The sequence below is a fragment of the Citrus sinensis genome, chromosome 6 (genome assembly GCF_022201045.2).
Source record: "Citrus sinensis cultivar Valencia sweet orange chromosome 6, DVS_A1.0, whole genome shotgun sequence".
In the NCBI taxonomy this organism is placed as follows: Eukaryota; Viridiplantae; Streptophyta; class Magnoliopsida; order Sapindales; family Rutaceae; genus Citrus; species Citrus sinensis.
The window spans coordinates 9,811,426-9,821,659 of NC_068561.1; the positions used below are offsets into that span (position 1 = coordinate 9,811,426).

The 10,234-nt window shown below is 33.3% G+C and overlaps 1 pseudogene; it reads left to right on the top strand.

Moving 5' to 3' along the window:
• Nucleotides 1–743: 743 nt before the first annotated feature.
• On the top strand, nucleotides 744–8,086 carry LOC102611449 (uncharacterized; annotated as a pseudogene).
• Nucleotides 8,087–10,234: the final 2,148 nt, after the last annotated feature.

Genomic DNA, 10,234 nt, shown 5'->3' on the forward strand with positions numbered 1-10,234 from the left:
ATTCAGCCCAAGGTAGATATTCATGCCACTTACGCGGCCACTGATGAACAAAACTCCATAGGTACTGGTGGCGGATGCAATGCAGGACCACTGGGGGCTCAAGCCCCCACTGAAAAAAAAAAATTGTTTAAAAGAAAATTTAAAATAGCCCCTGTAACTATATAACCTTATTCTTTAAAAATTATAAAGTAATAATTTGACTTAAAAAAATAAAGCCCACAGCCCAAATTATTTATAATACCAAAACTAAACTGTGAGTACCAAACTTAATTAGGGATTGCTTCGAAGAAAAGAAGAAGTTGCAAGCAGCAGTTGTGTTCTTTATTCTCTAGAATTGCAGTGTTCTTTATTCTCCAGAATTGCAGTGAAAAACGCAAAAGGAGAAAGAGCCAGGAAGGGGGTAATTTATTAATTGTTGTGGGCTTGAGTGGGTGGGACGTGGGACCCGCTTGCCTTTACATTCAATTTTGCACCCGGTAAAACATGTTCTTTTCGTTTTTTTTTGGTCAAATTAAGTTAAGAATTTCATATTTTATTTTTTGTTCACATGTCAATACATTTCTATATAAATTGTAATTGTTTAAGTGACTAATTCTAGTCTTTACAATTTCTTTTTTTAGTGATTTTGTTTATAACTATTAGTAAATTAATTTTTTCAATTATAATTAATTTATTTTTACGTAAGTACTCATATATATAATTTTGATACAGATATGGAAAAGTATTTTAAAAGAAAATCAGTGATGCCGGAATTTCCAGAGAGAGATGAAAGTGGTCTAGAAAAACGAAATAAGTTTGACTTGGAATTGTCAGAACTTCCTTCTGATCCTGGACAATGACCTCCAATTTCTTCTTACAATCCTAATGTTCGAGATGAAGTCCGTAGAGCATATTTACAAATGGGTCCTTGCCAACCTAGATTCCACAATTTTTGTAAGTCTAAATTTGGGCAACAACAACGACGATTCAATCCTGCTTGGTTCAATAAATATGAAAATTGGTTAGAATATAGCATATCAAAGAATGCTGCATATTGTTTATGTTGTTATCTTTTCAGACCAGAAATTGGTGAGCAAGCAAGTGGTGAGATATTTACAAAAAATGGGTTCTCAAATTGGAAAAAACCAGAAAGATTAGAAGAGCATGTTGGAGGTCCTAATAGTGCTCACAACAAGGCTATGGGTTATTGTGAAGATTTAATGAAACAAGAGCAGCATGTTCGAACATTTTTCAACAAGCATTCTGATCAAGATCGAAAAGATTATCGAATTCGCTTGTTTGCATCCATTGATGTTGTTCGGCTTCTTTTAGAACAAGGGCTTGCATTTCGTGGTCATGATGAATCTGATAATTCAAGTAACCAAGGAAATTATCTTCGAATTCTGAGATTTCTTGCCGATCACAATGAAGATATCAAAAAAGTTACTTTGAAGAATGCTCCTGGAAACAACATGTTGACTGCACCTTCAATTCAAAAAGATATTGTAAGGGCTTGTTCTATTGAAACAACCAATGCTATTATTAGAGACATAGGTGATGCATTATTTTCTGTTTTAATTGATGAATCACGTGATGCATCTATGAAGGAGCAGATGGCTGTTGTATTGCGATATGTAGATAAGAATGGATCTGTCATTGAGCGTTTTATAGGTCTTAAGCACGTTACTAGTACCACTGCTATCTCGCTCAAGGAAGCTCTTGATCAGTTATTTTCTAAGCATGGATTGAGTATATCTAGGCTGCGCGGGCAAGGTTATGATGGGGCTAGCAACATGCAAGGCGAGTTCAATGGTCTTAGAACACTTATTATGAATGAGAATGAGTGTGCTTATTATATACATTGTTTTGCTCATCAACTACAGTTAGCTATTGTGGCTGTCGCAAAGAAGCACGATCAAGTTAATGTTAGCCTAAAGGGCTATACATAATGTAATTTTGATGATAACAAACATATGTATTGAGTGATTTAATAAATATTGTATTTCACATTTTTACTAGTTTTTGAAGGATAATATTTATACAAGTAAATCAAGTGAAATCAAGATTGAAGACACTCAACGGACAATGGCGACATCAAGAATAGTTTAGAGCTCAACGAACAAATTAGTGCAATAAATTCTTGTAAAGCCGGTATGATTTAATTGATGTTTGATTTAGCATTTGAGAAGCTCAAGAAATTAATTTAATTAAATAATTTTCATAAACTAAAAGTTTTTGTTTTTATAAAGAAAAGTATTTTGTGAATTTAAGTAATTTGGACTTAAATGCTAAGATTTGAAATCTTTGATTTTAATAAGTATTAAATTTCGGAGTTGGACGTTTTTACAAACATTTGAAATGTTTTGGGCCATACTATAATTTATGAATATTTTGGACTAAAGTGAAAGATTTTGAGAACTTTGAAAAATATAGGTATTATGTTGAAAAGGACCTTTGTGTGAAACAAGAAAATCTTTGGGGCCATATCATAATTTCAGAAAGTTTGAGAAAGACATCTATTTTTATGAAGTTCTGAAATTGGACCTATTTGCAAAGTTTTCTGACATTTTGGGCCATAGTATAATTATAGAAAGTTTTGGGCTAAAGTGTAATTTTAGTGAACAGTAGTACTGTAGCAAAATTCAAAAATAACGGTAATATTACTGTTCCTGAGCGGCTAGCCGGATAATCAAGCGGCTAACCGCTTGAGCGCTGGAATTTGTCTATAACGGCTAGTTTTTGGGCTTTCACTATAAAAACTCAACTCAAACTTCATTTTAAGAACTAACACAAGCAAATATAAGATCATATAACATATATTGAGCTTCCATTTCGTAAATCATCATTTGTTGAATCATCATTGAGCTATAATTTGTTATTCACTCTTAAAGAGAGTTTTATTGTTGTGAATTTCATTTCTCATCAATTTGTGAGTGTACAAGTGTGGGAAACACTTGGGGTGAAGAGATTGGGGATATAATCTCTTGTTGTAAAGGTTCATTGACACCTTGGAAGTCAATTGTAAACATTTGAAGCCTTGGGAGGCTTGGATAGTGAAATCCTCAAGCCGGGTGAGCTTGGAGGCGTGGACGTAGGCGGGGATAGCCGAACCACGTAAAAATCCTTGTGTTCGTTTTCTCTTCCCTTACTCTTTTAATATTGTACTTGATTGAATTTATTGTTTTTGATTTGATTAAGGCGGTAGATTAAATTGTTGTGCGAATTGTATTGCATAAAATTTAAAATCCCAATTCACCCCCCCTCTTGGGTTGCATAACTTGCATTTCATTTGGTATCAGAGCAAGGTGCTCTTGTGTAGACTTAATCGTCTAGAGTTAAAGATCCATGGCAACCCATAGTGACTCAACCTTTAGGGAAGGACAATCCACAATTAGACCACCGTTCTTTGACGGTAATGACTACCCATATTGGAAAACTAGGATGAGAATTTATTTACAAGCTTTAGATTATGAAATTTAGGAAATTGTTTGTGATGGTCCATTTATGCCTTTGATTAAAAACGAAGTTGGGGAAGATATTCCAAAACCTTCAAGGGAATGGAATGAATTGGAAAAGAGAAAAGCTTCTCTAAACTCCAAAGCTATGAATGCCTTGTTTTGTGCACTAGATAAGAAAGAGTTTCATAGAGTATCTAGTTGTGAAAGTGCTAATGAAATTTGGCACAAACTTGAAGTTGTTTATGAAGGCACGAATCAAGTGAAAGAGTCTAAAATTAGTAGGTACACTCGACAATATGAATTGTTTCAAATGGAACAAAATGAGAGTGTGTATTCTATGTATACTAGATTTACGGACATAGTGAACACTCTAGGAGCCCTAGGAAAGACCTTTTCAAATAGTGAGAAAGTTAAGAAAATCATTAGGTCGTTACCTAAGGAATGGAGACCAAAAAGGACTGCCATTGAGGAAGCCAAAGATTTAAATATTTTATCTATTGACGATTTAATTGGTTCTCTTATTTCTTATGAGGAAGATTTGGCAGCCGAAAGAGGCAATGAGGAGAAAAAGAAAAGCATTGCTCTCAAAGCCATGAAACATGAAAGTGATGAGGAAAGCGAGCTGGATGAGGAAGAGATGGATATGCTGGCTAGGAGGCTTAGAAAACTTTTTAAGAAATCCGGTGAGCGAAGAAAATCTAGAGACCTCAAGAACCGAAAGGAGAAGAAGGAAGTAATCAAATGTTATGAGTGCAAGAAGCCCGGTCATATAAGAACGGAATGCCCTCTTCTCAATAAGCTCAAGAAGAGAGCAATGGTAGCCACATGGGATGATAGCGATGAGGAAACAAGTGATAGTGAAGAACATCAAGAAATGACAAATCTAGCTCTCATGGCAATTGGAGATGAATTGGATGATGAACTTGATAAGGTAAATGATCTTTCTACTTATGATGAATTATATGATGCTTTTAAAGAATTGCATGATAATTGGATAAAAATTGGTAGAAAGAATGCATGTCTTAAAAAGAAAATGGTAAAGCTCACAAATGAGAATGAATCTCTAAGTGCAAAGATTACATGCTTAGAATTAGAGAATAAAACATTGCATGATAAAGTTGCATTATCGAATGAGAAACCTAGCACTTCACATGAGCATCTAGAATCATATGTAGATGACTTGAAAAATGAAAAGGATGCTTTACAAAAATGCAATGATTCATTAAATGAAAAGATTAAAGGACTAGAATTAGATAATAAAATGTTGCATGATAGAATTGCATCATTTAAAGGTAAACAAAGTATTTCATATGAGCATGAAAAATCACATGTTGATAAGTTGATAAAAGAAAATGAAGTGCTTAAGAAAAAGAGTAATGAGCTCAATGAAATTGTGTTAAAATTCACAAATGGTCAAAAGAACTTAGAAAAATTATTAAGCACTCAAAAATGTGTGTTTGATAAAGGAGGACTTGGGTATAAGCCTTATTTGAAACAAAAATATTATAAGAATTATTTTGTTAAGGCTACCTCCACAAGTGATCATAAAATTGTTTGTCATTATTGCAATCAAAATGGTCATATGAGTTTTAGATGTTCAGTGAAAAGAAATGCATATTATGGAGCAAAATGTATTTGGGTTCCAAAAGGAACCATTGCTAACACTCAAGGACCCAAGAATATTTGGGTACCAAAATACACAACTTGAACAATTTTTTGTAGGTACCACAATCAAGGAATGGTGGAGAAGTTCCTTGATGAAAGCTTGTGAGGATAATCATTTGAGCATGATCTAGGAGAAAAAGATGAGGCAAGATGATTTAATTGTTTTGGTAATAATTCTTGCCATATTAATTTTGTTGAATGAATTATGATAAATGAATTTGCGAAAATATGCTTGTATGTTTACATGATTGAATTATCATTGTGTTTAACATTGAGTGTTTTATCATGATGCAAGGTTATATATAAATGATGATAGTTTATCAACTCATCATGATGGATTTGTTTGATGTTAATGTTTATGAAGTGTTTAAGCATGATAGTTAAGTGGTGTGTTTGATTTATTAACTTTTGAATGCTTATATGTTTAATTATTGTGTAAATCCCAAGTTTGCACAAGCTGTAATGAATTGGTCATAACTCCTTCTAGAGAACTCCAAATCCATCTCTGTAAAATTTATTGGAAAGCTAACTTAATTATCTTTCCAACGGTATATAGCTTGCATGTTAATTCTGGCTCAATCAATACAGTTTTTATTTCGAAGTTGACCTTTCTGCATTTTCTTAAGTTTTGAATGCTTATATGCTTCATGATTGTATGCTTGATGGATGGATTATTTGTTTGAATTAATTATCTTTTGGATGTTTAAAATCATGAATTGTGCATTAAATTGGCTCTTGAGATGTTTCGGGATCACAAAATGATCACGGAATTGATAGAAACAAGCCGAAAAGCAAGTAGAGTGCAAGTGGACAGCAACCAGGCGGCTAGCCGCTTGGAAAACTGTCCCAAACCCGAGAGCAAGCGGCTAGCCGCTTGCCCCCAAGCGGCTAGCCGCTTGGTCACTGGTTGGGAAATTTTTTTTGCTTGTTCTTCTTCCTTCGTGATTTTTCTGCACATGTTTCTCTTCTCTCACCAAAACCGTGAACATCCTCTCCATTTTCACCTCCATTTTCTTCCTTTTTCATCCATTTTCATGCCCAAATCAACCATTCAAACTAATACCCATGCATTTCATCTTCATTAAACACTTCTCCATCATGATTTCTTCACTTATTTTTCACCATTTCATCATCATCTCTCACGAGTGAACAGTACCTCACCATTTCTCTCTCAAAATTCTTCATCTTTCACTCATTTTCTTGTTAAAATCAATCATCCAAATCATTATTCATCCATTACTCCTTCAATTTTCGTTCTCAAAACTTCATTTCATCAACTCTCCACATTAAACCCAAAATCAAAAACCTAACTCTACCCGTTTCTCTCTCTACATTTTCAAGCTTCCTTTAGCCCATTTTTGATCCAATCTAAATCATATGTTAGCTTCATTCATCTCTAGGATCAATTTTCTTGGCTCAAACAAATCCATTTCACTCAATTTTTGTTAAACCCGAAATTGCATATTTAAGCTCTTTTTAATCCACTTTTGATCCAATCATCACCATCCATTATCTTAAATCATCTCTTGGATCAATATAATCGGTTTAAAATCATTCATTTCACTCATTATTTTACAAAACCGAATTTGTGCATTTTGGGTATATGCACCTACATTTTCATATGCATAATTATGGATTGTGGATGATGGTTGTTTAATATTTGGATATGTTATATTTGGATGATGTTTTATGCTTAAGTCTTATGTGTTGCTTGATAACTTGGTGGAGTTGTTGGTTTGTTATACTTATTAAACCTTATATGGAAGTGTTTTTAACTATGTTGTGTATTTGAGGATTTGTCCATTTTAAGGGGAGACTCTGACGAAATTTTTTCTCGCACAAAATTGGTAATATCTTTATCGAATTATTTTTGATGCTTTTGTTTCAATTGTATCTATCTATTTTTTTATGATAAAGGGGGAGATAAAAATGATATGTTTTTGGATAATATGCATTTTGGATAAATTTTTTAATTGGCCATATATTTAGGGGAGCATATAATATGATTTTGGATAATATGCATTTTGAGCATTCTTTTGATGGCATGATGGTTCATGATCATTTAATGGTTAATTGGATGTTTGGTTATTATATATATATATTTTTTTATTAACCATTGACATATTATTGATCTTAGCATGAATTTCTAATAATTTTGATGATGAAGGGGGAGAAGTCATGTATTTTGAATATAGAGACATATAATATGTATTTTGATATTGAAGTATTTATGAATGGTTTTGAAATATTAAGGGGGAGTTTTTGTTTTGAATTTGATTTATATGTTTAATTATATATGCCATGTATTAAGGGGGAGTATAAATGTCAAAATACATGAGATGTTTGTCATCATCAAAAAGGGGGAGATTGTTAGCCTAAAAGGCTATACATAATGTAATTTTGATGATAACAAACATATGTATTGAGTGATTTAATAAATATTGTATTTCACATTTTTACTAGTTTTTGAAGGATAATATTTATACAAGTAAATCAAGTGAAATCAAGATTGAAGACACTCAACGGACAATGGCGACATCAAGAATAGTTTAGAGCTCAACGAACAAATTAGTGCAATAAATTCTTGTAAAGTCGGTATGATTTAATTGATGTTTGATTTAGCATTTGAGAAGCTCAAGAAATTAATTTAATTAAATAATTTTCATAAACTAAAAGTTTTTGTTTTTATAAAGAAAAGTATTTTGTGAATTTAAGTAATTTGGACTTAAATGCTAAGATTTGAAATCTTTGATTTTAATAAGTATTAAATTTCGGAGTTGGACGTTTTTACAAACATTTGAAATGTTTTGGGCCATACTATAATTTATGAATATTTTGGACTAAAGTGAAAGATTTTGAGAACTTTGAAAAATATAGGTATTATGTTGAAAAGGACCTTTGTGTGAAACAAGAAAATCTTTGGGGCCATATCATAATTTCAGAAAGTTTGAGAAAGACATCTATTTTTATGAAGTTCTGAAATTGGACCTATTTGTAAAGTTTTCTGACGTTTTGGGCCATAGTATAATCCAACACCCCCACATTGGCTAATAATTACACTTTAGCCCAAAACTTTCTATAATTATACTATGGCCCAAAACGTCAGAAAACTTTGCAAATAGGTCCAATTTCATAACTTCATAAAAATAGATGTCTTTCTCAAACTTTCTGAAATTATGATATGGCCCCAAAGATTTTCTTGTTTCACACAAAGGTCCTTTTCAACATAATACCTATATTTTTCAAAGTTCTCAAAATCTTTCACTTTAGTCCAAAATATTCATAAATTATAGTATGGCCCAAAACATTTCAAATGTTTGTAAAAACGTCCAACTCCGAAATTTAATACTTATTAAAATAAAAGATTTCAAATCTTAGCATTTAAGTCCAAATTACTTAAATTCACAAAATACTTTTCTTTATAAAAACAAAAACTTTTAGTTTATGAAAATTATTTAATTAAATTAATTTCTTGAGCTTCTCAAATGCTAAATCAAACATCAATTAAATCATACCGGCTTTACAAGAATTTATTGCACTAATTTGTTCGTTGAGCTCTAAACTATTCTTGATGTCGCCATTGTCCGTTGAGTGTCTTCAATCTTGATTTCACTTGATTTACTTGTATAAATATTATCCTTCAAAAACTAGTAAAAATGTGAAATACAATATTTATTAAATCACTCAATACATATGTTTGTTATCATCAAAATTACATTATGTATAGCCCTTTAGGCTAACAGTTAGTACGTCTTGCTCAATTTTATCCAAAGGATTTTTCACCAATAGAGCTTATGGCACTTAAGACTCAGCTTCAAATTTACATAATGGATATGTGTTCCAGTACTGAGTTTGCAGAATTGAAGGGAATCAGTGACCTTGCTAAAAGAATGGTTGAGACAAAGAAAGATAAGGTGTATCCGTTAGTTTATTTGTTGGTGACATTAGCATTAATTCTTCCAGTTTCTACAGCCACCGTAGAGAGAACATTTTCAGCAATGAAATTTGTGAAGAATGAACTTCGGAATCGGATGGGAGATGAATGGATGAATGATAATTTGATTGTTTATGTAGAAAAAGATGTATTTAATAGTATTGATAATGAGTCTATTGCACAATATTTTCAGAGTATGAAATCGCGTAGAGAACAATTGTAAATTGGTTACCAAAAATTTTATATATTTAAGTTTCAATTTTTGCATGTTACTGTTATTTAATTTAGCCCCCGGTAAATTATTTTTCTAAATCCGCCACTGGGTACTGCACGAGACATCGATTAATTACCTCGGTCTGACCGTCGAATTGTGGGTGATAAGCCGAACTCATGCTGAGTTTTTTACCCGACATTTTGAAAAACTCCTGCCAGAAGTTGCTGATGAAGATTGGATCCCGATCACTCACAATGGATTTTGGCATGCCATGCAACTTGAATATGCCTTTTATGAATCGTTCGGGCACTGTCTTTGCTAAGAAGATATGAGACAAAGACACGAAGTGTGCTGATTTGCTGAGTCTATCGACGACAACGAAGATGGTGTTCTTGCCCCGTGACATCGGTAGCCCTTCAATAAAATCCAACGTAATGTCATCCCAAACTTGGCAGGGTATGGGCAGTGGCTGAAGTAGCCCGGCTGGTCTGACAATGGCGGCTTTTGTGCATTGGCAAGTCTCACAATTATTAATGTATTGTTGTACCGTACAAAACATAACCGGCCAATAGAACTGCTGTGCCAACCTCTTATAATTACACAAGACTTCAGAATGGCCTCTGATTCTAGTGTTGTGGGCTTCAAACATCAATTTGTCACGTATCTGGTGAGGGACCACAACCCACCCATTATAGAAAATTAATCCATTCTTTGTTATGTACAGTCCGGCTGGTTGAGTTTCAGCAAGTGTGGTAACTCGTTGAATGTAATCGTCACCTGTTGCAGCTGTCTTAATTTCTTCCCAAACAGTTACCTGTGGCATAAATAAATAATTCATCATTGGGCTGTCGGGTTCCGCGAGAAGGCCTCGACGACAGTGTTGTCCCGCCCCGGCCGATATAGGATTTCATATTCATAGCCCATGAGCTTTGCCAACCACTTTTGTTGCTCAGGGGTCGCCGCTTTTTGTTCCAATAGGTACTT